This window comes from Macaca fascicularis, chromosome 7 (genome assembly GCF_037993035.2).
Source record: "Macaca fascicularis isolate 582-1 chromosome 7, T2T-MFA8v1.1".
In the NCBI taxonomy this organism is placed as follows: Eukaryota; Metazoa; Chordata; class Mammalia; order Primates; family Cercopithecidae; genus Macaca; species Macaca fascicularis.
In genome coordinates this window covers 52,973,866-52,998,123 of record NC_088381.1, presented here as the reverse complement: position 1 = coordinate 52,998,123, position 24,258 = coordinate 52,973,866, and the positions used below count along the sequence as shown (strand labels likewise).

At 44.7% G+C, this 24,258-nt stretch overlaps 1 long non-coding RNA gene across 2 annotated transcripts; it reads left to right on the top strand.

The window, feature by feature from the left end:
• Positions 1-1,747: 1,747 nt before the first annotated feature.
• LOC135971854 (uncharacterized) lies at positions 1,748-9,914 on the top strand. 2 transcript variants are annotated; one of them, XR_012416274.1, is made up of 2 exons: positions 1,748-7,009; positions 8,258-9,914. It is a non-coding gene; the product is annotated as an uncharacterized lncRNA (long non-coding RNA). The 2 variants fall into 2 exon arrangements; XR_010588180.1 differs by having other exon boundaries at positions 8,254-9,914.
• Positions 9,915-24,258: the final 14,344 nt, after the last annotated feature.

Genomic DNA, 24,258 nt, shown 5'->3' with positions numbered 1-24,258 from the left:
GGTGCAGAGGATTTTCTAACACAAAACTCAGACGCTATAAAAAGACAAGATTAACAAATTTGACTGCATAAAAACTTCAGATTTCTATAGCAGAAAACAAACAGCAAACTGAGAAATAGTAGCAACAGTTGTGACAAAGAGATAATTTTCTTAATATACAAAGAGCTCTTACAAATAAATCCAATTAAAAATGGGAAAGGACCGGGCACTGTGGCTCATGCCTCCTGGCAATTTGGGAGACCAAGATGGGCGGATCACTTGAGGTCAGGAGTTTGAAACCAGCCTTGCCAACATGGTGAAATCCTGTCTCTACTGAAATACAAAAAATTAGCTGGGCGTGGTGGTACATGCCTGTAATCGCACCTACTCGGGAGGTTGAGGCAGAATAATCACTTGAACCCGGGAGGTGGAGGTTGCAGTGAGCCGAGATTGCACCACTGCAGTCTAGCCTGGGCAACAGAGCAAGACTCTGTCTCAAAAAAAAAAAAAAAAAAGGCAGTCATTTCACTGCATGTGCCTCCAGTAAGCTCTGTGCAAAATATACAACTATTCCATCACAGACCATGAAGGGTGCCTCTCTCCATTCTGAGATTTTCCACTTGAGTTTCTAGGTAGCTTCTCACCTGTTTTCAAGCAGGGTTGGGGCAACCATTTCTTCAACAGCGCCAGTCCTAGGAACACCAAGATACAGGCCAACCTCCCACTCTCCGGCACCCCATGCTGAGACTGACAAGTAAGCAACATGGTGGTGGGTACTAAAATGGAGAGTCAGCCAGGTGCATCTGTAATCCCAGCACTTCGGGAGGCTGAGGAAGGAGGATCCCTTGAGCCCAGGAGTTCGAGGAGACCCTGGGCTCAAGCGAGGAGTTCAAGGAGAGAGATAAATATAGATATCTATAGATAGATAGATAGATAGATAGATAGATAGATAGATAGATAGATATAAATATATAAATAAATATATATATATATAGAGAGAGAGAGATCTTGTTTCTCTCGCGCACTCTCTCCGTGTGTGTGTGTGCGTGTGTGTTCTTTCTTTCTTTTTTTGTTTTTTTTTTTTAATAAAATGAAGACGTCCAACAGCTGTGCTGGAGCAGCGTCTCTGCCTAGGGAGGTGATGACAGGGCAGGCTCCACCAAGGAGGAGCTGAAAGAATGGGTGTTCCGCGGCAGAGGAGGTGGGCAGAGCTTTTCTCCAAACACAGGTATACCACGTGCGAAAACAAAGCGGTGTGCGAAGGCCGGGTGCATGTGTACAGCTGCAAACTGGAAAAGAGACGCCAGGCTTGGGCGATGAGGGATTTTTCCTGCATGGATTCCCTTCCTGCCCAGGGTCCTCTGTAGCTGCTCGGGGACGCCAAACAGTAATCCTTGCCACGGGTTCGCAACTGAAAACGACCTTCCAGTCCGTCCTTCCACATTTCACTTTTTATAGACGAATATACAGAGGCCTTAGAGAAGTGAAATGGCTTGCCTCAGGTCACAGCTCTGGCCAACACTGGGGTCCTGACGGCCAGTTTGCGGATTTTCCTGCCTCTGGCCTGCGGGCACTGCCCAGGCTATCAGCCCCAACCCTGCTCCGGGGACCGCGATCGGGTTTGTCTCCGGGCGGACTACGTCTCCCACAATGCCTTGGGCCCAGACTCCTTCCCCTCCCGACGGGTGCTGTCTCAGCCAATAGAAAGGCAGAATTCCCAGGGCCCTTCTCGGAAGCCAATGAGCGCGGCGGTGGGCGGACCTCTCCTGCCCAGGGTTCCCTGTACCCCACAGGCTTGAGTGCCAATGCTTGGGGCGGGCCGAGGCCGGGGCTGCTTTTGCACACAGAGCATCCGCTACTGCGGGACGTGGTCTCCCTAGAGGTGAGCCGGAGAGGCAGGCCTTGAGCAGCGCGGACCCCGTTCAGTAGCCCGAAGCGAGGGAATAGCGGCTCTGGAGCCAGCTGCCGGCAGCCCTGCTTGGGCTGGGGCATCTGGGTCGCACTTCGTCTCCCGCGGGCCCGGGCAGCGTCGATTTACGCGCCCGGCTACGCCCCGAGAACAGTCCCCGACGCTTCTCCCTGGTTGAGAGCTCCTTGCGTCTCCTACCTGGAAGCGCAGACTTTGGACGGGAAGAGACATTCGACGACATCCCGCGCAACCGACGCGTTTTACAGATGGGGAAACTGAGGTTCAGAAGGGACGTGTGGGCCGGGCACGGTGGCTCAAGCCTGTAATCCCACCACTTTGGGAGGCCGAGACGGGCGGATCACAAGGTCAGGAGATCGAGACCAGCCTGGCGAACACGGTGAAACCCCGTCTCTACTAAAAATACATAAAAAACTAGCCGGGCGAGGTGGCGGGCGCCTGTAGTCCCAGCTACTCGGGAGGCTGAGGCAGGAGAATAGCGTGAACCCGGGAGGCGGAGCTTGCAGTGAGCTGAGATCCGGCCACTGCACTCCAGCCTGGGCGACAGAGCGAGACTCCGTCTCAAAAAAAAAAAAAAAAAAAAAAAAAAAAAAAAAAAAAAAAGAAGGGATGTGTGATGCCCCAAGTCAGACGGCAAATTAGCTGACCGGGCAGTTTTCCTAGGCTCTCAAGTAGGAAGGGTTCTCTTACACCATATGCCACTGTTTCTTCTAGTCATTTGAGTAAAATACATGTTGAGAGCTTCCGTTTTCCTACTAGCTTTTTCTTCATCTTTTTTCTCTTTTTTTCACCTTTTTTTCCTACCTTTCCCCCCTTTTTATTGAGGAGGTCGTTATCTGAGTCTTTATGATGTAGTAATTTGTAAAATTTTTTTCCTTTTTGTAGAGATGGGGTCTTAAGCTGTCGCCCAGGCGGGTCTTGCACTCCCGGTGTCAAAGGCTTGTGAACCAGAGCAACTCCATCTTGAATAGGAGCTGGGTAAAAAGAGGCTGAAACCTACTGGGCTGCATTCCCGGTTGGTTAAGGCATTCTAAGTCACAGGATGAGATAAGAGGTCAGCACAAAATACGGCTCATAAAGACCTTGTTGATAAGGTCTTTATGGCCTTATCAGTCACAGTGGCTGATACGGCCTGATAGCAGTGAAGAAGCCGGCCAAAATCCACCAAAACCAAAATGGTGACCAGAGTGACCTCTGGTTATCCTCACTGCTACATTCCTACCAGTGCCATGACAGTTTACAAATGCCATGGCAACATCAGGAAGTTACCCTATGTGGTCTTGAAAGGGGGAGGCATGAATAATCCACCCCTTGTTTAGCATATCAAAAAATAACCATAAAATTGGGCAACCAGCAGCCCTCAGGACTGCTCTGTCTATGGAGTAGCCATTATTTTATTCCTTTACTTTCTTAATAAACTTTCTTTCACTTTGCACTGCGGACTTTTCCTGAATTCTTCCTTGTGTGATATTCAAGAACCCTCTCTTGGGGTCTGGATCCGGACCCCTTTCTTGTAACACTGGCCTCAAGCCACCTTCCCTCTTCAGCCTCCCAAAGTGCTGGAATTACAGGCATGAACCACAGTGCCTGGCCTAAAAATAATTTTCTATTGCTTTTATAATATTTATTTAAAGTCGTTTGCAATTTCCACCGCTCTCAGTATTTTGTAGCTGCCATCTGGTTCTTTTTTCCTGTGTGAGTCCATTTTTAAAGGGAATTGGGGACTTACTGTGTCTGTGGTTTTTCTGCCCTGCTGGTTTTGTGTTTATACATTATTTTCATTTCATATCAGAAGGATTATCTTAAATCATTAGTGATTAATCTTTGTGAGTATAATTTTTAAAATATTTAAAAATACATATAGTATAATGCACAGATCTTAAATTTCATGTTTGTTCTTATGCAACCATTGCCAAATCAAGATACCGAAAATTTCCAGCATCCCAGTTGACTCCTTTGAGCCCCGTCCCTGTCATTACCACCCAAAGGTAGCCTTTATTATACCACAGTTTCTGATACGTGCTACTATATGGATGTGCCGTAGTTTATTAACCATTCCCCTACTGGTGGATTCTTAAGGACTCAATTTTTTGGAATTAGAAATAATGTGGTTTTGTGTCCTTGCAAATACATTTCTTTTTGCAAAGATGGGTTTTTGTTGTTGTTATATATAAAGTTTTCGTGCCGCAAAAGACATAGCACTCGAATATAAAATTTTCTTTTTAATTCTCAGCAAGGCAAGTTACTTCTATAGAAGGGTGCGCCCTTACAGATGGAGCAATGGTGAGCACACACTTGGACAAGGGAGGGGAAGGGGTTCTTACCTCTGACACACATGGCCCCTGGTGCTGTGTCGTTCACCCATTGGCTAGGGTTAGACCGCGCAGGCTAAACTAATTCCGATTGGCTGATTTAAAGAGAGTGACAGGGGTGAGTGATTTGGTGGGAAAAAAATGGTTATGCAAGGTGGAGAATGAGTCAGGGTGGAGCAGGTAGCAGGTAATCTGAATGAGTCAGGGTGGAGCAGATGATCAGAATGAGTCAGGGTGGAGTAGGTAATCAAAAAAGTTGCTTTACAAGGAAGTTAAGTTTAAAAGTAGAAGGCAAAGAATTGAACATACTGACATATTGATTCTTTGAAGATAAATTTAGAACTTAGAGCTAACATTTTTAAGATAAATTACTGAGGGGCCAAGACTGGATTGGAGATGTATGAGCATGTCTGAAACTTCATAAAATAGATAATAATGGAGTTGAGATAATTGTCTTTCTTCCAATGAAGCTCAAAGTGCTTTGACATCTGATCCATTGCTAATCCTTAAGATGCCCCCGTAAGAATATAAAGATGAGTGTTACTATCTCTGTTTATTCGGTGGTCACTGAGATTGAGTGACTAAGTTGCATGTTAGGTCAAGGTCACACAGTGCAAGTCGGAGCTGACTTAGGAGAGTCCTTAGTATTTCAGTCGGGTTTTTCTGGGGACTTTGCATTTCTGATACTTTCTCTGGTGTTTTGGAAGGAACAATGCTATATGTTTTGTGCTTCTGATTCTTTTTTTTTTTTTTTTTTTTTGAGGTCGAGTCTCACTCTATTGCCCAAGCTGGAGTACAGTGGCATGGTCTTGGCTGACTGCAACGTCCACCTCCCAGGTTCAAGTGATTCTCCTGCCTTAGCCTCCTGAGTAGCTGGGACTACAGGTGCATACCCAGCTAATTGTTGTATTTTTAGTAGAGACAGGGTTTCGCCATGTTGGTCAGGCTGGTATCGAACTTCTGACCTCATGATCTACCCCCCAGAAGACAGGGGGCACAGATTTGGCCAGTGGGATTCTCCAGCTCTAGAACTGAGGACTTGGCACTTTGTATCATGTGTCTGTACAATTCGACTTCATTCTTTCATACCAGCCTTCTGCATGTGGTGGAGGTACATGGCTGCTTCCAGACATCATCACTAGAATAGAAAGCTCTTCCTCCCTGTGGAACTCCACTTCAGAATTCTGGGGAAGGCCTCTGATTGGTTTAGCTTTCATAGCCTCTTTGAACAATCACTAAAGACAATGCTTGATGCAGGTAATTAACCACGTTCCTGCCCTATGACTGGAACAGAGAGATCAGGGGTCCATAATTAGAAGTTCGCACTAGAATCACATGTTTGAAATGGAGAAAGGTAGAGAGAAACAATTGATGTTCAACAAAGCCTGTATATGGAGGCAAATATGCCATATTTCGGTATTAATAAGCCTATGGGAAGAAAGAATCTGGATATCATTTGGTTTCACAAACTAACATACCATCAAAAGTGAAAACAAAACAAGATGTATCAACAAATATTTATATGGTTTTAAATGAGCAAAGCTTGTTTATTCCTGATTTTTGACCACTCACTGGCTTTCTCAGTATGCCACTGACATTTTTGTCTCTGCATGTGGAGGTCTTTCTAAATTTGTCTTAGTAATATCCCTCCTAGAGGGTTTCCTAGTATATGCAGGAGATAAAGAATTACTATATACTTCCCCTCAGCATGAATTTCTTCATAAGCTGGATTCCAAAGGGAATACTGCATCCATTACCAAAGTTAAAATACATGAGTCTACAGAGCTACACTTTGAAAATATTTAAAATACAAAAAGATATGTGCATGTATGTCTGAATGCAAATGTGTGTGTATGTGTATTTGTGTATGTAAAAACTCTGCTGTAAAATGAAAAATAAAGGGCTGAGTATCCTAGATAGTTCAACAACTTTTAAAGGAAAAACATACACCTATTAAATTTGACTTATGATGTTTATTTTGCCTGCATTGTGAAAATGTTGATTTCGTTGGTCATAGTAGTTGGCCAATGACAGCAATTTCAAAATCATCCCTGGATAGTTGACAGCCCTGCCAACCATTTCTACAGTTATGAAAATATTCCTCTTTATACAGTGTTAGGATGTACTGCTGCATTTTTTCAAAGTTCAATTTCTTCGTTTTTCATAAACTAATGAAAATAACTTTTTAAAATTGCTCTTCACATTTTTACTGCAGGTATCACTACAAATATGTATTATTTAAGCCTATCAACTGACAGCATATTACTTTTGTCAAGAAAATTACCAATAATATTTGTAGCAAATAAGAAATAAATGTAGACAGGCAGACTTATGATGAAAACTTACATCTTTGTTTGGGTTCCCCAAAACGCAGACTGAGATAAAGACTTGATTACAGATGGTTTATTTGGTGATCCCAGGAACTTCATGGGATAGAGTGAAGAAAGGGAGAGAAAGAAAGGAGAAAAGTACGAAGGGGGTGCCTTAATTAGTAGGTCCCATTTTCCTAAGCCACTGGGGCTCACTTCCACTGGGGAGCCTCTGAGAAACCGTGTAGAATACGCCTCAGGAGGAATTCACTGAGGGATGGGGAAGTTGGGAGTGCTTATCTTCTAACTCTTGAACCTTATTGATTAAAGGTTGACCTTGGGGGCACTATGCCCTCAGCACTTCCAGGCTACTCTCACCACGGGCTGAGAAGGGCCTCAGCAGAGAAGCAGAGTTACGGCACTCGTGGTATGAAGATGTCAGTGTGTATGGACATGTTTGCAAGCTGCAGGGGAACTAACAGGTGGGCCGTGGGCAGGGTATCAATAGTGACTACCATGTTCGTTCCTTTCATGCCCACCCTGAGTTTGCTTTGTTACTGACATTTCAGGGTTGTAGCTGGCTGCAATCTCCAAAAATGATTGAAAATAGAAGAATATGTGGAACAAGTTACAATCTTCACTGCTGCCACTAGTCCCAAGGCTATAATCTATACTCATCATCCCTCTGCTCCACCACCTCTTCTAGATTTCCCGAATCCTTGGCTAGCACTTCCACTAGTCATCGTTGCTTGCTCAGTGAATGACCGCACCTTCAATTCTGAGTGGTTGAGCCTTGATTACCTTGCCCTTGTCAGGCCATGGGATGAGAGATATTGTTGCAGCCTTCTTTAGAAAATACAACCTGCCACATCTCTCACAGCAAGAGCTATGCTGCCCTGCTCGGGGCCTGCTGAGACTTGTTCCTAGTTTTTGGAATAGACGCAATGGGGGCAGGCAGTGGCAGACCTTGAAGCAATCTTGGAGGTGTCTGCTTCAGAGGAGGACTGTGTAGAGTCTCTAGGCAGTGGGAAGCTGTTCTCTTCAACTAATGGGGTGCAAGATACTTCTAGACTGGAGGGTTCAGGGAATGTAGGGGTTCAAGGTTCTCAAGCATGTCTACCCAGATGCCTGCCTGCACCCCAGTGGTTCTAGGGACCGTTTCCTTCCTCTAGGGCTTTGACTTTTACATCAGAGGCCTGCTTGGACTGTGCCTTCAGTCGGCTTTGTAGTTCTGTTACTCTTGCAATGAACCCCTGAGTGTCATTTTTTAGAACATTTTTTCCTGGTTGTAGGAAATGGAGTTTTTTTGTTTGTTTGTTTTTTGAGATGGAATCTGGCTCTCTGTTGCCCAGGCTGCAGAGCAGTGGCATGATCTCGGCCAACTGCAACCTCTGCCACCTGGGTTCAAGCAATTCTCCTGCCTCAGCCTCCCGAATAGCTGGGATTACAGGCGTGCACCACTATGCCCAGCTAATTTTTGTATTTTTAGTAGAGACGGGGTTTCACCATGTTGGCCCAGGCTGGTTGTGAACTCCTGACCTCAAGTGATCCACCCACCTCAGCCCCCCAAAGTGCTGGTATTACAGGTGTGAGCCACCACGCCTGGCTAAGGAAATGGAGATCACTTTAAATCCTTCCAAGGAGGCCTTCTGGCTTTCACTGCTATGCTGTGAATGGATAGTTGGATGATATAAACCTGTCTTTCTTTTTTCCCAATTCTTCTAAGGCAGTTAACAAGAACAAGACAACTCTTCAATTCCTGTGACTATCACAACCCCACATCCTTCAGGAGGATGAGCACTACTGCATAAGCTAAGCTTCTCTTTCACCTTTACCTCATCCAAGTACACCATGGGTCAAGTGTAGGTATGGAATCTTCGAAGTGCCAGGGTTTGTCACCACCTTACTCACCACCACCAGTGGGGTTTTTGTTGCCACCATACCATTGAGAATATACTTTCTATAGTCACTTCCAGTACCCGTTACCTTAATTTGACTTCCTCCAAAATCAAACCTTGTGACAAAGCTTTGGATACAAGAGTCTCTCTTGGAGAGGATCCCAGGTAGAGCAAGTGAGTGAGTGTGGAAAGTGAGAGAGGTGAAACAGAAAACTGAATTGATGAATGGGTTATTATTGTGGGCAATTTGGGCTCATTCCCATTTGGGACCTCTGAGGAACCACACAGAATGCCTTATAATAGTCCCACCAAGGTATGGGATGGTTGGATATTAATCCACTGATCCTCATCCTTCATGGGTTGAGGGGTGTTCTGTCCCCAGCAATTCTAGGATGCCTTGTGAAGGTTGGGCAAGCTTTTGTTGTACTGGAGGAAATCCTCAGTCAGAGAAGCAGAATGAGGCAGGTGCTTGAGTGGGCAAGCCGTCAGCATGCTTAGGATTCCTAAGTTCACTGCAGCTGCAGGTCAGGTCAGCTCAGTTCAGGGGACATGGGGAAGGGCATCAAGACAGTCTGCTACCTACTCTTCAGTAATTCATATGGAAAAATCAGGAGGCAGTGCCTGTTAAACATCGTGGACTGAACACATGTGTTTATCACAGCGCCATCCTGAAGCCTCTCTGAAATGACTGAAAAGGAATAAAAACAATCTTATAAAAACTGGAAGGATAAAGAGAACAGAAGAGGCAACAACAGACAAGAACTAGCAACAAAATGCTGGAAGATGGAAGGCAGATGGGTGAGCGGTAACAAAGTTAGCAGAGCAACAAGAAAGTTTGCTTTGCTGTGAAAAATATCAGAAAACAAAAGCAATATAGGGTGTTTGTAGCAGAAGCTGTCCCTGCTCTACCTATGTCATCTGGGATCCCTCTGCCATCTCTTTGTAGACCAGCTGAATTCCAGTGTGCATTCTTTCACAGAAGCCAGCATTCTGCTGGAAGGTGCAAGAGAGCCAGAAGCGCCTGAGAATTTGTGTCCCTTCCCTCCCAGCACAGCCCTTAACCAATGACTGATGAGGGTGGGGACAGACATACTCCAGCTCTTTTGCCGTCTCACTGGGATGACTTTGAGGTGTGACCTATGATGTTCCCTGGGCCCTCTGCGGGAATGAATCAAAATTCCCTTCCGTGGGACTTGACTTGATGTTGTACCCTTACGTGGCATCTTGCTACTCCTACTTTCTCACTTCTCTCTTTTCCCTGGAAATATTTCCTAAGAAATCACTTTCATGTGCATTTTCCTCTAGTGCAGCACTGCTTGAAGATAATTCTGTTTCAGTGATGTAGGAGTGTGTGTGTGTGTGTGTGTGTGTGTGTGTGTGTGCGTGCACGTGCATGCACTGGGTTATCATTTAACATGGATTTCTTATCGTGAAGCCAGTTTGAAAGCCACTGTTCTATACCACATTAAACTGCCTGTTTGTTCACTGAGCTGGAAATTTTCCTTGATGCCCCAAAATAAGAACTGTCGATCAGATTCCAAATCTTACTGCTTATTTGAGCACAGTGACTTAAAATATATTAAACAAAAATGTAGGCTGGGCACAGTGGCTCACACCTATAATCCTAGCACTTTGAAAGGCTGAGGCGGGTGGATCACTTAAGGTCAGGAGTTCGAGACCAGGCTGGCCAATATGACAAAACCCTGCCTCTACTAAAAAAAATACAAAACATTTAGTCAGGTGTGGTGGCATGTGCCTGTAGTCCCAGCTACTCAGGAGGCTGAGGCAGGAAAATTGCTTAAACCTCGGAGGCGGGGGTAGCAGTGAGCTGAGATTGCACCACTGCACTCCAGCCTGTGTGACAGAGCGAGACGTTGTCTCAAAACAAACAAACAAACAAGTATTAGTTATGGCTCTAAAGAACGAGGTCAACTTTGACACAATTGTCTGGTCTGGTCTTTGACTTCTTGGGCAGCCAACCATGCTAAAAAGCTTTCAAAGTCCAGGCATCCCTTTAAGATTGATAAATGTGGTATAAAGGTTGTGATAGTTTGTTGGGAACAGACCCCCCAAAATCTGGCCACGAACTGGTCCCAAAACTGGCCATAAACAAAATCTCTGCAGCACTGTGACATGTTCGTGATGGGCATGACACCCACCCTAGAAGGCTGTGAATTTACCAGAATGAGAGCAAGGAACACCTGGCCCACCCAGGGCGGAAAATGGAAAACCGCTTAAAGGCGTTCTTTTTTTTTTTTTTTTTTTTTTGGAGACGGAGTCTCGCTCTGCCGCCCAGGCTGGAGTGCAGTGGCCGGATCTCAGCTCACTGCAAGCTCCGCCTCCCGGGTTTACGCCATTCTCCTGCCTCAGCCTCCCCAGTAGCTGGGACTACAGGCGCCCGCCACCTCGCCCGGCTAGTTTTTTGTATTTTTTAGTAGAGACGGGGTTTCACCATGTTAGCCAGGATGGTCTCGATCTCCTGACCTCGTGATCCGCCCGTCTCGGCCTCCCAAAGTGCTGGGATTAGAGGCTTGAGCCACCGCGCCCGGCCTAAAGGCGTTCTTAAACCACAAACAATAGCATGAGCATTCTGTGCCTGAAGGACATGGTCCTACTGCAGATAACTAGCCAGACCCATCCCTTTATTATGGGCCCATCCCTTTGTTTCCTGTAATGAATACTTTTAGTTAATCTATAATCTATAGAAACAATGCTTATCACTGGCTTGCTGTCAGTAAATACGTGGGTAAATCTCTGTTTGAGGCTGTCAGCTCTGAAGGCTGTGAGACCTCTGATTTCCCACTTCACACCTCTGTTATTTCTGTGTGTGTGTCTTTAATTCCTCTAGCGTTGCTGGGTTAGGGTCTCCCCGACCGAGGTGGTCTTGGCAATGGTTGATTGTTAATTTTTTTCCAGGCTAGCAGAAACAAAAAGACCAAGTTTGCCTTGTAGCAGAGCCAGAAGGTGTGCCTGACCACAGGGCAGGATAGTCACCTGGGGACTCTGGCCCTTGGCTTGACTTGGATGGAGAGAGGTGAGGTGTACAGAATTGCTTTGCATTTGCCCCCAAAGACAAGGTAGTTAAGAGAAGGGAAGATAACACACCACATATTCACTAATAACCAGTGAGACCTAGCAAAGAGGTCACACAAATTTCTGTCAGTCAGATTTGTGGGGATCCCGGGGCAGGCCTCACTGCCAGAATCGGTCGGGGGACATGAGTGGAGGGCTGAGAACATCATTTCTATAAGTACAGTGGAGATGAAATCTGGAAGACATTGCAAAGGAGGGGGCAGGAGACTCATCTTCCCAGGAAAGCCGTGGGATCGTTGGCATTACGTGTGTCTGTTGATAATCCTTATTTGTCAGTACATGACGTAACACTGTCTACATGTTTAGAAAAGAGCAAAAATATGTTGAAAGATTGATGGAATGATTAAGACACAAGGAAGAAGATCTAAACTCATCAAATTTAGGATGGAGATGACTGTGAGTTAAGAATTTACAGGGGGCTGGGTGTGGTGGCTCATGCTTGGAATCCCAGCAGTTTGGGAGGCTGAGGTGGGAGGATCACTTGAGGCTAGGAGTTTGGGACCAGCCTGGGCAACATAGTGAAGCCCTTTCTCTACAAAAAAAAAAAAAAAAATTAGCTGAGCTTGGCGGTGCACACTCGTAGTACCAGCTACTCAGCGGGCTGAGGAGGCAGGATGACTTGAGTCCAGGAGTTGGAGGCCGTAGTGAGCTATGATTGTGCCACTGCGCTCCAGCCTGGGTGACAGAGTGAGACCCTATGTCTGAAAAAATAATAATAATTTTTAGAGTCTAATATTGTCCCGAAGAAGAGCCTGACTTTCTGGTGGGCATGGATATTCTGGACTCCCTGAAGGTGTGGTGGAGCGTGGGGAGTAGGTGCTCATCAGCACCACCAGGGTCTCTGTTAAGCAGAATACTGTGTATGGGTATCAGTCCCTGCAGGGGAATTCTGTGTACTTATTAATCCCAGGGGAGAACTCTAAACACTCACCAACGTCTACTACTACTAAGGTTCCTAGATCTAGCAGTTTTCTAGATCTAGCAGGAGGTTTTGCCCAAACCCAGCTGCCAGTGTTGGTGAGACACAGCACTTGGGCAGCATGTCAGGCAAAGCAACTTAGTACTCCCAGACAGGCAGCAAGGGCCAACAGAAGTCTAGGATCCATGATGTGCTGGCCCCCAAGGCTCAGGGAGGCTGCCCACGGTAGATGCAGACTTATCTGTATGTGCCCTACTTTGCACCTGATATAGTTTGGATATTTGTCCCCTCCAAATCTCATGTTGAAATGTGATCCCCAGTGTTGGAGTGGGGCCTAGTGGGAGGTGTTAGGGTCATGGGGGCAGAGCTCCCATGAATGGCTTCATGTCCTCCCCATGGTAATGAGTGAGTTCTCACGCTATTAGGTCACATGAGATCTGGTTGTTTAAAAGAACCTGGCGCCTTCTCCTTTCTCTCTTGCTCCTCTTATGTCATGTGACATGCTGGCTCCCCTTTTGCCTTCTATGAGTGGAAGCTTCCTGAGGACCTCACCAGAAGCTGAGAAGATGCAGGTGCCATGCTTCTTGCACAGCCTGCAAAACCATAAAACAAATGAACCTCTTTTCTGTATAAATTACCCAGATATTCCTTTATAGCAACACAAACTGGACTAATATAGCACCACAGCTGAGGCACCCTGAAAGCATTCTGCTCTGGTTTTATACCTCAGAGGCCACTTGGGTTGCTGAGCCAAGCAGTGCAGGCTCTTCTAGGAATGACAGAGACGAAGCCTGGAGTATTCTGGGCATTTCCTCCTCATCTCAGCACGTTTCATTCTCCATACATTCTGCCCAAGAACTGCAAACAAGAGAGGGTCAGACAAGGCTATTTGGGGACTTGTCCTCCTGTCTGGTTGAAGGATCCTTCAGCACCAGCTGCCTCTCTCTCCTGGCTCCATGTTCAGTCTGCTACTTTCTGATTATTACTCCAGGTTGGAGGGATGGCTCATGGACAACCCTTTTCTCATCACTGGGAGGGCATGTTCCCCATTGAAACTTAATCCACTGAGTTGAGACTCAGTCAGTATCATGTGCGTTTAGGTTGTGGGAGCCAGTTTTCAGCACCAAACTCTCTCCAAGGTGTGATATTCAAACTCCTGGCTGAAATAACACATATAATGGCTTAGCGCTGTGCCCAACAGATTCTAGGTGTTTGGTGAATAACGGTTGTTATTTGTCATTAACTCTAGATGCCAAAGCCTATTGAAAGATGTGTAATTGAGAAATCAGTAAGAATGAAATCCAATTTTAAAACTTTCAGGCCAGGCACGGTGGCTCACACCTATAATTCCAGCACTTCGGGAGGCCAAGGCAGGTGGATCACATGAGGTCAGGAGTTCAAGACCAGCCTGACCAACATGGTGAAACCTCCTTCTCTACTAAAAATACAAAAATTAGCCAGTCATGGTGGCACATGCATGTAATCCCAGCTACTCTGGAGTCTGAGACAGGAGAATTGCTTGAACCTTGGAGGCAGAGGTTGCAGTGTGCTAAGATTGCGCCACTGCACTCCAGTCTGGGTGACAGAGTGAGTCTCTGTCTCAAAACAAAACAAAACAAAACAAAAAATTTCCAATAGTTTGTGCTTCTATAACATGTCATTAACAGCCCACATGGGAATTTGAGAAATACCGTTATTCGCATCCGAGAGGGATGTAACTGGAAGCTGTGAAGATTAACATCTGAGGGCACAGAGAACAGGCTCAAGTTTACTGTTATGTAGCCCTCCTCCTAGTTCCTGTGTCCCATTGGAGGTGCCCTGAAATCTTTTTTTTCTCTAGTCTGTGATCCACCCACCATTTAGATCTGTATGTGTCCATTTTAAATAAAATTGCATTCCCACTATGTAATTTCCCCATTGAAAAACTGGGGCACACAAAGCCCTGTTGATCTCATCAAATCCTGATTAGTGGCCCTGCTTCTTGCAACTCATGGAAGAAGATATTTAAAATGAAGTCCTTGTTTATACATATATATTTTTTTTTCATTGTTCCTGCTTTCCAATCAGTTTAGGTATAGGATTTTATTGATTTCAGTGTGCATTTATTTGGATGTTAGTAATGAGAGGATTTCACAAAATGGGATAGAGACTACCCAGAAACATACTCATCCTAGACTCTTAACTGTCCTTGCCCTCCCATCCAAGCTTCTCAGATTGACTCCTTCTAATGTGTCAAGATTAAACCAAAACCTTACCTATTGAGAACAAAAATAGTTATTAAGGAGCTGAAGCACATCTTTAAACAAGTTCTGAAGATTACCTTCATTGGGCTTAGTTTACACCCCAGGGTAAAAGTAGGGTCTGATCTTTGTTACCGCCTGAAATATTCATCCATGGCTACACGAACGAAGCGGGAGGCAAGACCACTTCTATTGTTTAGATAAGGGTTTCCAAAATAATTGTACTGTTTAAATAACACAGCTTTATGGTCACAGGAAGTCGTTCTTAAATTTAAATTTACATATAAATTCCTTTTGCAGAGAGGCTCATTTGAGACAATAAGAGAACTTTAGATAAAGTTAGGTAGAGGAAAGAGAAATAGAAATACAACTTTAAGAAGAAGAATGAAGAAAAGCAAGACTTTACTCAATGATTTCTATAACTGAACGATGGTAGAGAACAGAGTGCTATGATATTTACATTCCATTGACTATTCTAAAAATGCTGTTATAGTTTTGTTTTAAAATCAATATTTATTTTTTATTTATTTTATTTTTTTGAGTCAGAGTCTCGCTCTGTCATCCAGGCTGGAGTGGTGCTTGGATTACAGGCATGAGCCACCATGCCCGGCCTAAAGTCAATATTTACAAGACTGCAAATTATACCCTTAACAACTACTTAATCTTATAGAACTTATAGTTATCAATCTAGCAATGTGTGTCTGTGAGGCAAAGGAAGGTGGGGAGGGGGCACATAGGTTTCTCTTTTGGAGGTACCCGAGCCAAAAAATGTTTGGCAACAGCCATTGTGGGATTTGGAGGCTTAAGTGGCAGAATCTATCCTCACTTCCCTAAACCTGCGTCCTGCAGTACAGTAGCCACTAGCCATGTGTGGCTGTTGAGTGCCTGGGACACGATTAGTGTAAAGGAGATGTGCAGTAGGTATATAAAATGTATACCAGGTTTCAAAAACTTTGCATTGGCCAGGTGCGGTGGCTCATGCCTATAATCCCAGCACTTTGGGAGGCTGAGGCGGGTGGATCACCTGAGGCCAGGAGTTCGTAGATCCGCCTGGCCAACATGGTGAAACCCTGTCTCTACTGAAAATACAAAAATTAGCCGGGCGTGGTGGCAGGTGCCTGTAATCCCAGCTACTCGGGAGGCTGAGGCAGGAGAATTGCTTGAACCCAGGAGGCAGAGGTTGCAGTGAGCAGAGATCACACCACTGTACTCCAGCCTGGGTGACAAGAGCAAGAATGCATCTCAAAAACAACAACAACAACAACTTTGCATTAAAGGAAAAAGAATGTAAAATATCTCAAATAATTTTCATATTGGTTACGTATTAAATGATAATATTTTGGATATATCAAGTTAAATAAAACATATTATCAAAATTAATATCACTTGTTTCTTTTGTATGTGGCTCCTAGAAAATTTTTAAGTACATATCCATAGGTGGTTTGCATTTGTGGTTCATGTGATATTTCTATTGAACAGCACTGTGTCTAACAAATGTTTCCCAGACCTCAGAAATCCCTGTAACTCTTCAAGATTTTTGCAATATCTGCTATTACTGATGGTAATATTATGAAATTATTATTTTTCACTTTATATTGACTGACATTTTAAAGTTATTTTAAAAGGAAGCTATAGATCATGGGTTTAATATATTAGCTCAAATTGTTAATACACATTAAATATATAACTCTTGAAATTTAAAAAAGTCTCTCCCTCAGCATACCTCTGAAACCATGTTATGTTGCAGCAATAACAGGGCAACTATACACTGGGAAACGTTGCCCTGAACTGAGGAAGAGGGATTTAAAGGGAATTTCCTTGGGTGGTGGAAGCTCTTGGCCCACTCTGGCCACCAGAGGACTGGCCACCAAGAGCCATGGCCTTGGGAGCAGCTGTGAGACAGTAGAACCTGAACTTCAGAGAGACAACTCTAGTAAACATTGGCTTAGACAACGAGCATCTCAGTGGCAATCAGATGGACTGAATAATAAAGATCGTTCTCTGTTTTCCATACATCCCAAAAGCAGCGCCCCAACTCCCCAAAGGAAAGATTGCCCCACCCTGACATATAGGGTTTGAAGTCAGGTTAAATTTGATTTAGAAAAATAATGTGAGTCTTACCCCCAGGATTGTGCAATAAAATTCAGACCCCTTAAACATGTCTGCAACATGGGTGCCATGATCCCCATATAGATATCAATGAAGCTCAGATGTCCTAAGTGACTTCCCCAATGTCATTATAATTAACAAATGACAGCCTGCTGGCTCCTAACCTGGAAGCCTTGTTATACCCATTTTACAATAGGGCACCACGGACACAACAGAGATACGGCCCTGCCCTCCACACGCTTGGGAGGTGTGGTCCCAATCTAATTGGGACGCCAAGTATTTTCCTCTATTATGTATTAGGAAAACACCAGAAAATATTTTCACTGCAAACATAAATCCAATTCCTGAAAAATGGAATCTAAGGCCACGTTCAGCATCCTTCTGTTCCCCACAAATACATTTCTTGTTATTTGTTTAAATTTAATATTTATAGAGACAGGGTCTCACTATATTGCCCAGGCTGGTATCAAACTTCTGGCCTCGAGGGATCCTCCCAACTCAGCCTCTCAAAGTGCTGGGACTACAGGTGTGAACCATCACTCTCAGCCATTTATTTTATTTTAATATTTTCCTCTGACCACAGGATGTGATCATTTGGCAGCTGTGGTAACAAGAGCCCAGGCTGAAATCTGACAGACCTGGCTTCCAAATCCTAACTCTGCCCTATGACTTTGGGGAAATACTTAACCTCTCCCTATGCAAAAAGGGAAAAGTTGTTTTAAAATTTAGAAATAATGTCTGCAAAAGGGCTTGGTAAATATACCTAACTAATAATATGATGATCATAGAAAATAATCATTCCTTATTCTTCTCTTTCCTCAAGATCATCTATCGACTTTAATACAAAACAAGAGCAAGCCTTTCATCTAAGGAGCATAAAAAGGCTAAATGGAGTTTGTGTGGCTGCACCTGTCTGTTTGCTTACTTAGTGTCACCATTTTCCTAGAATCAATATGATTATTCGCCTGTGGACATAGTTTCCTAGCAACACACATCTTGAACCAATTCAGGTAAATTTCCTCTATCACTTATAGTCACCTGGCTTCTGCATCAAGTGGCTCTTCACAGGCCTCCGTGAATATTAGTATTACGCCTGCTTAAGGGAAATGAGCAAATGTTAAGCTTATACACCACCTTTCTCTTGGGATTTTATGATACGAAGCAAAGAGCCATCAGCTGAGGCTGCCACAGTCTCTTTGAAGGCTTGGGTGGGCACAAAGCCTTGAAAACAGAGCAGAACAAATTTATCTTCAGGGTTTCCTGATCATGAGGGAAAGGAGTAGTCCTTATTCAACAATCATTGTTAATGATCAGGAGATAGACCCAAGAAATAATCTGATTTTCCTACACAAGGGTCTAACCTGGTCTTCCCGCTGAGAGCAGGCTGGCAAGCACCTTTAAGGCAAACGACAGTCAAGTTATTGCCAAACCTCTTAGCAAATAATGTATGATTTTTCCATGTTTTAAGTGCAAATATTATTTATTTTAAATTCCCTTTATCCTTCCAAGACTGATTAAAAGAAAAAATTGGCCGGGCGCCATGGCTCACACCTGTAATCCCAGCACTTTGGGAGGCCAAGGCAGGCAGATCACGAGGTCAGGAGATCGAGACCATCCTGGCTAACATGGTGAAACCCCATCTCTACTAAAAAAAATACAAAAAATTAGCCAAGCGTGGTGGCGGGCACCTGTAGTCCCAGCTACTTGGGAGGCTGAGGCAGGAGAATAGCGTGAACCTGGGAGGCGGAGCTTGCAGAGACCGTGCGCCACTGCACTCCAGCCTGGGCGACAGAGCAACACTCCATCTCAAAAAAAAAAAAAAAGAAAAAATTATGTTGTTTGAATCCCTACAGGCAGGACCTTCACTTTGATATTCATTCAGTGGGTTTTTGTGGTTGCTAATCACATGTTAAACAATGATGTACCACTTTTAATTAGAAAAATAGTGACAATTGGCCGGGCATGATGGCTCACGCCTGTAATCCCAGCACTTTGGGAGGCCAAGGCAGGTGGATCACCTGAGGTTAGGAGTTTGAGACCAGCCTGGCCAACATGGTGAAACTCTGTCTCTACTGAAAAAACAAAAATTAGCCGGCGTGGTGGCGGGTGCCTGTAATCCCAGCTGCTTGGGAGGCTGAGACAGAATTCCTTGAACTGGGAAGCAGAGGTTGCAGTGAGCCGAGTTGGCACCATTGCACTCCAGCCTGGGCGACAACAGCAAAACTCCACCTGGAGAAAATAAAAAAAAAAAGAAAAAAGAAAAAAGTTTGGGTGCAGTGGCTCACACCTGTAATCCTAGCATTTTGGGAGGCCGAGGTAGGTGGATCGTCTGAGCTCAGGAGTTCAAGACCAGCCTGGGCAACACGGTGAAACTTTGTCTCTACTAAAATACAAAAAATTAGTCGGGTGTGGTGGCGTGCACCTGTAGTCTCAGCTACTTGGGAGGCTGAGGCAGAGGAATTGCTTGAACCCGGGAGGTGGAGGTTGTGGTGAGCCAAGATCGTGCCAAGACTGTCTCAAAAAAAAAAAAAAAAAAAAAAAGGAAAAGAAAAATTAGTGGGACATGGTGGCACATGCCTGTAATCCCAGCTACTCAAGAGGTTGAGGCAGGAGAGTCGTTTGAACCCAGGAGGCAGAGGTTGCAGTGAACTGAAATTGTGCCACTGCACTCTGCCTGGGTGACAGAGTGAGACTCCATCTCAAAAAAAAAAATTGACATTGGTACAAGCCATAGAATTTATTCGTATTTTACCAGTGTAGACTCATTTGTGTGATATGTGTGTGTGTGTGTGTGTGTGTAGTTCTATGCAATTTTATTACATGTGTAGCCTTGTGAAACTACCCCCTTAATCAAGATACTCAAACTGGACCATCATCATGGGTCTCCCTCTTGCCATTCTTTTATAGCCACATCTTTTCCCTCTTTGTCTTTAACTTTTAACTTTTTTTAACCTTACATTTTTCTTTCTTTCTTTCTTTCTTTTTTTTTTTTCTTTTTTTATAAAGACAAGGTCTGGCTAGGCGCGGTGACTCACACCTGTAATCCCAGCACTTTTGGAGGCCGAGGCCGGTGGATCGTTTGAGGTCAGGAGTTCAAGACCAGCCTGGCCAACATGGCGAAACTCCGTCTCTACTAAAAATACAAAAATTAGCCAGGCAGTAAGGCTAAGCGGGAGGCTGAGGCAGGAGAATTGCTTGAGCCTGCGAGGCGGAGATTGCCCCGGTCAGCCGAGGTTGTGCCACTGCACTCCAGCCTGGGTGACAGAGTGAGACCCTGTCAAAAAAAAAAAAAAAAAAAAAGACAATCTCACTCCTGGCCATTTACCCAAGATAAATGAAAGCATAGCTTCACACTAAGACCTGAATGTGAAAGTTTTTAGAAGTTTTATTCATAATTACCCAAAACTGGAACAACCCAAATGCCCACCTAATAGGAAATGGGTAAACAAATTGTGATGCATCTATACAATGGAATACTATTCACAACAAAAGGGAATGAAGTACTGATACGTGCTACAATGTGAATGAATCTCAAATGTGTTAAAATGAAGAAAGCAAGGTGCAAAAGACCTCATGAGTGATTCCATTTATATGATACCTCTAAAAAGTCACAGCTACAGAAATCAGATCAGTGGTTGCCAAGCGCTGGGGTTGGAAAGAAGATTAATTACAAAGGGGCATCCTAAAGGAATTCTGTGGGGTGACGCTTATGTTCTCTATCTCAATTGTGATGGTTCTTACACAAATATATACATTTGTCAAAAACTGATCAAAGTATACATCTAAATTTTATGTAGATTTTACCTTCATCAACCTGAATTTAAAAAATAAGTATGATAGACAAAGGTCCTTTTTGGTAGCTTACACAGCATTCTTGTGTTCAACAGTGCAAAGTGGGCATAGCTGCGGTATAAAGTCAACATTTCATAGAGTTGCAGAACTACAAAGTCAATGAGTGGTCAGGCAAGGCAGGTCTGCTATGCTAAGGTCAAGGCCCTAGTTGAGAAAAGCTGGGACCCTGAAACATGGGATAAGGACATCTGGGTGAAGGACCCCTGAAGACTGTGGCTCTGCAAACTCTCAAGCCCTTAGAGGCTGCAGAAGTGCCTCACCCCACAACAAGTTGAGATCTTTGCCCAGGAAGGAGGACACTGCAGAGGCCTCTTTTCTTCAATACAACAAGTGTCCCCTCAGAATACTATCTCTTCTCCTGGTGCCAGATGGATAAACAGACCTAAACCCCAGCATACCACTTCCAAGGACATGCTGTGCCTAATGATGGAAGAAAAAGATCACATCCCAAAACAGCTAGAATTAGCCACCATGGACTGGCAGAAGCCAAGGGAAGAACTCCTGGGATTTCACGTTGAGGGTGTTACATCAAAGAGGCCAGAATATAAGACTGGATGAGCAAGACTTCATAGTCTTGGGACACTGTCTTAGGACACTGGATTTAACACCGTGTCTCTTAGGAGATAGGCAGATTCATGTCTGCGTGGTTCTTGGAAGCACGAAGAAAGTGATGACCCTACAGAAAGCATTCTCCAAGGAAGAGGCACTGAATAAGCAAGTAGGCAAAAATGACCTGGGCAGCCAGTGTTATCCAGCCTTTGTCATTAGTTGCCCCAGAATTAGCATGACCTGCCCATGAATGAAGCTGCCACAGAAGCAGAGCTGGGCCCAACAGCATGAACTCCCATGATCTAGCTATGGCTGCCTCTGAACATCCAATCTTCCAGCAATAGATCCCAACGCTGACCCTCCTATATGGCGCTATCTCCTGAGGAGACCAAATTGCCACTTGGTGACAAGTTGACTACATTGGTTCCCTTTCCTCATTGGAGGGCCAGTGATTAATTCTTATTGGAATAGATAGCTATACTGGTAAAAGTCTGCATTTCTTGCCCACGGAGCCTCAGCCTGCTAAGCTCCCTATTTGGAAGCTTATGGAATATCTGATCCACAGGCATGGAATCCCACACAACATAACATCCAACAGGAGACGCACTTCACACTAAAGGAAGCCCATGTCCACAGGGCCAACTTGTTGTACCACAACCATCCAGAAGCAGCCAGCCTGAAAGAGCACTGCAATAACCTTCTTACTGCCCAACTTCAGTGCCAGCCCAGACACAATATTCTGTAAGAGCGGGTGTCATCCTCCAGGATGCAGCATATGCACTGAATCAAAGACCTGGGGAGGCCTGTCCTCACGCATGCAGCTGTGTCTCCAGTGAGAAGAATGCATGGACCCAGGAACCAAGGGGCAGGAGCAGGAGTGCCTTCCTTTCTACCATCTTCTCATCCCTTCTAATGACTCAAAGGGGACATTTCACTTCCTGGCTGCACAACTGTGGTCTCTGTAGGGTTAGAGCTCCCGGTCCTCAAAGTGGGTGCACTCTAGCCAGGGAGCAAATCCAGAGTTCCATTGAACACAAGGTTAAGGCAGCCTTCCAGGGCACCTTGGGCTCTTTGTCTCCAGAGACGAGCAAGTGAGAAGAGAAGTCACCATCCTGGCAGGAGTAATTTATCTTGATCAGCAAGCGAAGGTAAGAACATTTTTATACAATGGGCAGAGGCATGGTGTACATATGGAACTCAGGTGACCTACCTGGGTGCCTCTTAGTATTCCCATACCCACCTGTACTGCGAAGGGACCCCTTTGTATTGCAACTTTGGCCAGAGATTACTCACGACTCAGCCCCTGCAGTAATGTGGTCTGGAACACATCACCAAGTAAGCATCCAAAACTTGCAGAGGTCTTAGCCAAGGGTAAAGGGCATTAGAATACATAGTGGAGAAGAGAGGAAATGAGTGCCAGTTGCAACTCCAAAACTAACCAAGGAGATGGGGGTTGAGGTTCATCTGACCTCCCTCTTCTGAGCTTCTCCCCAGGAAGCAAAGCTCACAGTAACTGTGAAGGAGCAGCTCCCTGATCATGCAGGGGAAAGTAGTTCACATGGGGTGAGCTGCAGTGGTCTTGGATTTGTGCCATTCAAATCTCCCTTCAAGAGAGTCTGTTGCATAGAGGATAGTTAGCTGACAGCCTCCAGCTGCAGAACCTTCTGGATCCTGTGCAACATGCACACACTCACACACTGAAACCATGCTGTCTTAAAAGATTGAGCATGGCAGGGATACTAGAGCCTGACCATTCCTGCCTAACGCAGGACTCGTCTCATGGCAAGTCTTTGCTTTGTGGTTTCTTCTTGAACAGGCTGACTTTCTGACAGCTGCACAGGAAAACAGGGTGACAGTAGGCTCTTCTCACCCTTCTCTCCTTCCCTCTCTTGTTTCTTTCATAGGCGTCAGACCTGACTTACAGTCCGAAGGGTTTCCCTGCCTGCTCTTGCTCCCTTGGTCCTTTATCTTTCACAGGCACTTCCCCCAAGAAATCTGCTGTGTTTCTAATTCTATCTTGACCTCTGCTTCCCAGAGGGAGAAGTATCCTGACAATCACCCTTTCTTACACCTGATCCCAGTGGGAACCCAGCTTCTATGCAAGCAGCCACATAATTAAGCTCACCTCTCTCCTGTAGAGTTGGTTCTGATTACGCTACCAACATTAAAAGCAAAGTTTAATATTCCTCCACATTTTCATGCCAAGAACACTTAAATTATTAAAATTCGGGGAAAAAGTCCATTTACAGAAATATAATTATTTATATTTTAGCAAAACACTGTCCCACGAAGTGGGTACATATGTAAAGCATCTGCTCTAGAACTTTCCAAAACATCCCCAAACAGGTTTTAATCTATTTCTTCAGGTCTCGTCAAGTTTTCCTATTTCCACAACTCCTGATTCTAAAACATACATGTCAATTTTTCAACCCTATAACATGTTAATAAAATTTTAATTTTTCACCTGTTGAAAAGGAAACTACCATTATATAAAACATGAATAACCTGACAGTTTTGGAGGGGCTTGTGTCATTATATGTAAATGGTTTCAAGTGTTTTAATTTCATCCATGATCAGACTTTATGCCAATAGAGAGTAAGGTCTGTGCCTTATATTTCATGTATCCCTCTGGGCCCCAGGAACTCTGCCTGTGCTTAACTAGTTTCAGGCTGGGTGTAGTGGCTCAGGCCTGTAATCCCAGCACTTTGGGAGGCCGAGGTGGGCAGATCACCTGAGGTCAGGAGTTCAAGACCAGCCTGGCCAACATGGTGAAACCCTGTCTATACTAAAAATACAAAAAAGTAGCTTGGCCTAGTGGCAGGCACCTGTAGTCCCAGCTAGTCAGGAGGCTGAGGCAGGAGAATGGCTTGAACCTGGGAGGTGGAGTTTGCAGTGAGCCGAGATCATACCACTGCACTCCAACCTGGGTGACAGGGTGAGACTCCATCTCAAAAAAAAAAAAAAAAAGTGTCAATAACCAACTAATTTATTTAATCTCTCTCCATCCTTTCCTTTCTTCTACCACCACTCTAGGATAATAGCCATTATACCTCTTGAGTCCAATTCATTTT